Source organism: Cupressus sempervirens, chromosome 3, assembly GCF_028749045.1.
Source record: "Cupressus sempervirens isolate cs-2001-9-10 chromosome 3, ASM2874904v1, whole genome shotgun sequence".
Classification (NCBI taxonomy): domain Eukaryota; kingdom Viridiplantae; phylum Streptophyta; class Pinopsida; order Cupressales; family Cupressaceae; genus Cupressus; species Cupressus sempervirens.
The window spans coordinates 272,395,564-272,400,873 of record NC_143120.1 but is presented as its reverse complement, the minus strand read 5'-3'; the positions used below and the strand labels follow the sequence as shown (position 1 = coordinate 272,400,873).

The window sequence follows — 5,310 nt, the reverse complement described above, 5'->3', positions numbered from 1 at the left end:
TAGATCCTCCTCCATTTCCTACCTTTATTTAACCCTTCTTATAATCATCTTCCATCTCGTACCATCATTGAAACCCTCACATTCATCAAATCCATCCAATTCCCATCCACATCTCTTGCTCCTAGCATTATCCAAACCCCATCTAATGAACCTCATGAGTCTTGATTATTTAATCATCAAAATATCATAAAAGTAAAAAAATAAAAAATTATAGAGCACTCTAGATTTATATGTGAACAATATGCAATAGAGGGTGCTGCAAACGGTATGAGAACACCATAGAGTACTCATTCTGCTAGAGGCATGTAGCTAGGAGCAAGAACACCCAAGGTAGAGATTTTTTAAATATTCCTAAAAGTACAATAATATAGTGGCTTTGAAATATTGTTTCTTACTTGGTATGATACTAATTACACAAAGTTCCCTAAATGTGGTTTCTTAATTGTTTTACAATGAACACCCAATCTCTAAGAAGTCTTACAAGGAAGCCAATAGAGTATTCACGTCTAAGTTAAGTTGACAAGGACATCTCAGCTAATTACATCATGTGAAGTTGCTAGCATGCTAAAACCTATCCATCTCCTAAACTTACCACTCCTCTTCCATGTGTTATAACTATCATCCCTCTTTAATCCAACATGCTTATAGATCCTTCCCCATTTCCTACCATTATTTAAACACCTCTTATAAATCCTCTTCCATCTCCTGCCATCATTGAACATTTTTTTTGTCATTTTATGTACATTTTTAACATCAACAACAATAGGTAGATTTTTATCACTTATGTTGGGACTCAAAATCGAAGCCTTGATTTTGGGTACCATTGAGAAAATCAAGCCCCATGAGCGCTTTTAAATGATTATGTATCGGGCTGCCCATTTGAAGCATAAGAGATGTTTAATTTTTCTAACACCTTGCATTCAGTATGTCTATGTGTTCCATGATGATAAATTGCCATTTCGAGCTATTTTGTGAAGTCCTGTTTTGAGCAGTTGTTAAATCTCTATTTTTGCCTATGTCAAACAGCGATAAGAGGCCATATTTTCTTGTGAATACCTCACACCAAATAACATTTCGTAACTCACTACTTTGGGAGTGTTTAGTGTCCATACCAGAGAACCTATTTTTTAGATTTTGAGTCATTTTGAATCCCTCAAAGTCAGTCATTTATTGATGTCATGATAATGCAATTTGTTCTAAATTCTATGAAGCTCTATTTGACTTGTTATAATTTTGACCCAGTTGACCAAAATGATGAAATTCATTTTGCATTGCATTTTATAGGTCAGAGACTTGTTACATTTCAATTTTGAGCTTATGCTAAATTCATTTGATCAGTTTTCAAACACAATTCCAAATGCAATTTCTAAATTTTTATTGGTGTCAAGAAGTGCAGATTTGTTAGAACCCCTGTTCGTGATATCATATCTCAAAATTTGTGATAGATGAGATTGAATGGATTGTACCAATACATTTTAATTGAAACATACTTCAAGTGTACCAATTTTCAAGTCTTAACGAATATGTCTACACACATTTCTAGGTCAATTCCATTTGCAAAATATGCTTCTATGTTAGTGCTTTCAATCTGCAAATTCTGAGTAGTCCACTTTGACTGCTCACCATTTGTTTCCTGTTATTTTTCATGAGCCCAAATCATAGATTCACACTGCCCTCATGATAGTGAAAAAATTCCCTAGCTTTCATTCTCCCAAATGTAAATTTGCCTAGTTTTCAAAGTCAATTTCAAACGTGGTTTGTTGTTTTCTGCAATGTTTATGTGTAGGTGATTTTAATTAAGCAACTTTGACAGTCAATATCTTTTGACCTTGATGTTTTCATGAGATGAGATTCAATGAGGTAAAAGCATGTGGGATAGAGATTCAATGTTGTTGATTTCAGAGCCCAATCATCTATTTGGGTCAATTTTTAAAGGCAACCGATAGGCCCTATTAGCTGAAAATCACAAGTTTGTAGATTAATGATAAAATGAATTTTTAATGGCAGAGCATTGATCAAATTTGAATCTAGTTAATGTAAAATGTTCAGTAGGTCAGTTTGAGAATTTAGTTATTTGGAAATGAAAATTGTTTTTAGTTGGACCCGCTTTGGGGTCTGACTAATTTCATCTGATTACATAGATATGGACATGGGGCTAGAGGAGTTTTTAAAGGGGACGTGTTACAATATTTTAAGTTTCCATACAATGTGAAATATACATATAGCATTCTAACTCCATTTGAAAGTAAGGGACTATGCACACATTAGAATACAAAAAAGAAGAACATAATCAAATGTGTGTAGTGCATGCACTCTAAGAGCTTCTTGTGAGTAGGATTATGTAATGCCATGCAGAGAGGACACTGGATGCATAGTAGATGTGATGTAGGTTTTAATGACTTGTGCATACCATCATCTAATCAGTTCTTCTAAACACAAGATACAAATGAGAAAAAATGTGAAAGCATTTGCTCACAAATTATTAAAGTAGGTAGTTGAATTATTTGCAACTACACTTGATCTAGATGTCCCCAAGCCTACCTATGTGGGGCCTGCATCCAAAGTGAGAAAATCTCAGCCTTTTCATTGAAAAAAGTTGGGATGGGATGATATTGCAAAGTTGAGAGGAGATTGGCAAATGCCCAAGGTGTGATTTCATGAACTTTGCCAAAAATAGTCAATGCCTACTATGCAATGAGATTGGACCTAAACCAAAGCTGCATCAAGGGGAATGGGAATGGCTAGGGCATGGTTATATAAATTATAAAAATAATTTAGGTTGCCATAGGTATGAATGCAACAACCCTTGGCATGGTTATACAAATTCTTCCAAATGGAGTACTCAGCAATTCCCATTTGTCGAATGGAAGTGGAAGAAGCCAATTCATTGATTGAACTCTTCAATGCCCTTAAATGGTTTTGTTGATGCTGATTTAATGGAACTATTGGCATATGAAATTTTGTTCAATATTAGGAAGCTATCATCATCCAAACCAAAATGGAGAAAATAGATGAGTATGGAACTGTCAATAGCTAAACCTAGAAGAAAACAAATGGTGATTCTGTATGATATTGACTAGAAGTAGTGTACTATATGTAGAATAGCAAAGGTTCCTATCATGATGAGATATTTAGATTATTGTTGGTTCTTCTAATGGTTCTTTGTGCTAGTCTTGATCCAACAGACATACACAAGACTATTGGTACCCTAGAATATGGTGCCAAGGCCAAGTGCATTGTCTACTGCTCTAGCTCCCCTTTGAAAGAAAAAGTCTTCTCTTAATGCATTGATTCTACAATTTTGGGAGCGTTCATTGTAGCAATGAATGAGTACATTTCAAAACTTTAAATGGATAATAAATTAAAGAAGGTAGAGGATAGCCAAAAATCACTAGAGAAGTAATCTACAACATGCAAGGGAGCCAACATGGAAGCAAATACCTTACAACATGCATATCAATCTTGAATTACTTGAAGCTATTCATCTGATTTGTGTGATACTTTTGGAGGTGCCAAATATGGTTGCAAATGCACATGATGTTAGAAGAAAGGTGATAAGTAAGAAATTTCAACGTATACTAGAAATAAATGAGAAGCAAACATTCATTAGTACTCCTTAGAATGTCTATGATCATGATGTGGCTGCAACTCAAACATTGAGAAAGGGTGATTGGGAAAAAGCATAGAAAACCATTGAAAGTCTTGATGCTTGGAAGCTTATTCAAGAAAGGGATAGGGATAGTGTACTAGATATGTTGAAGTCAAAAATTTGTGAAGAAGCTCTGAGAACCTACCTATTCATGTATTCTTCATGTTATGGTTCCCTCAACTTAGATCATCTTACAACCATGTTTGAGCTTTCTAAAGCACAAGTACATAGCATGGTGAGTAAGATGATGATTGTAGAAGAACTTCATGTGAGCTGGGACTAGCCAACAAGGTGCATTGTTACTCATAATGTGGAGCCTACCAGATTACAAGCTTTGGCAATACAATTTGCAAAGAAATTGTTGGTTCTCATTGACAGTAATGAGAGAGATTTTGATGCCCAAAATGGAGGTGGATTAGAGGGACCTCTAGTAACCAAGAGGAGAGACACACAAGAATATGCTAGTGTTGCTTTTGGTTAGTGGCAAAATGATATTTTTAATGGGCAAGGTAGACAGAGTGGTTATTCTGCTCGATCAACCTATATGAGTGCACGTAATGCTAGTGGCAGGGGTCCATACTAATTTCATAGGAGGCATCCACATTCACGTAAAGAAGCATGGTGTAGATAAGGAACAACTTAAGGAGACATAAAGGAATGACCAGTAGTATAGGGGGAAGTAGACAATACATTTGAAATAGTCAATTCTTAGACAAGACCAAAGAAATTGACTGAAGACAATAGAAGAAAAATGACTGGCTAGAAGTTTCATGGTTTGTTTCATACCTAATTTCTACTTAATATAATCAATATAATTCTTGAATCTAAGCATGTTGCTCTTTGAAACTGCCCTATTTTGTGTATTAGTGTTTGTGGCATTTAATGGAGCTTGGGGTGTCTCTTCTAATATAATAATTAAGGCATGTAATAATTCCTCAATTGCTTACATAGAGACTTTTGCATTTAATCATTGTCAAAAGCTCATAGGACTTTGTAGGCAAATTTAACCAAGTTTCATATGATGGATGTTTGTTAGTCTAATATGGAAGTGAAACAAGCTTCTCATGTCATCAAAAATTTGAGAAGAGAAAATCCATATATTACCAAGTTTGAAGATTGCGTAGAACTATTGCAAGATACAAGGAACCAGCTTCATCACTTAGAGATGGAATTATGGTAATTATCAGATGTCATTTTTAAAGAGCATGTTCAGAATGTGAATGTGATTTGAAAAGCTATAGCCTAGAAATTCAAATCAATTCAAGCTATAGACTTTAGTCCCACATTGCTTCTATGGCCACATTTTATGTATTTAAATACTATCTCGCATAGTACACATAATGTCTTAAGGACAATGCCTTTTGAAAGTAGCTACTCGTGTGTGTGGGTCCCAGCCAGCTAACATGGAGGTTAAAATTTAAATTTTCAACCAATGAACAAATTGGAGCATTGATGGTATCACCAGAAAAATTGAAAAAGTTGGCAAGGCACTATGTTGCCACCAGAAAATAGTGAGGTTTTCCAGTAGCAACATAATGACTTGTCGTAAAACCTTGAAATCTAGCAAGAAGGTCATGGGTTCTATCTAGGTGATGTGGTGAATTAGATAAAGACAAGTAGCAGCCTAGCAATGTGTGTAGTGACTTAGGGATGATGTGGAA

At 35.1% G+C, this 5,310-nt stretch overlaps 1 pseudogene; it reads left to right on the top strand.

Annotated features, from left to right (window-relative positions):
- Positions 1-3,443: 3,443 nt before the first annotated feature.
- LOC149565980 (eukaryotic translation initiation factor 3 subunit C pseudogene) lies at positions 3,444-4,232 on the top strand (annotated as a pseudogene).
- Positions 4,233-5,310: the final 1,078 nt, after the last annotated feature.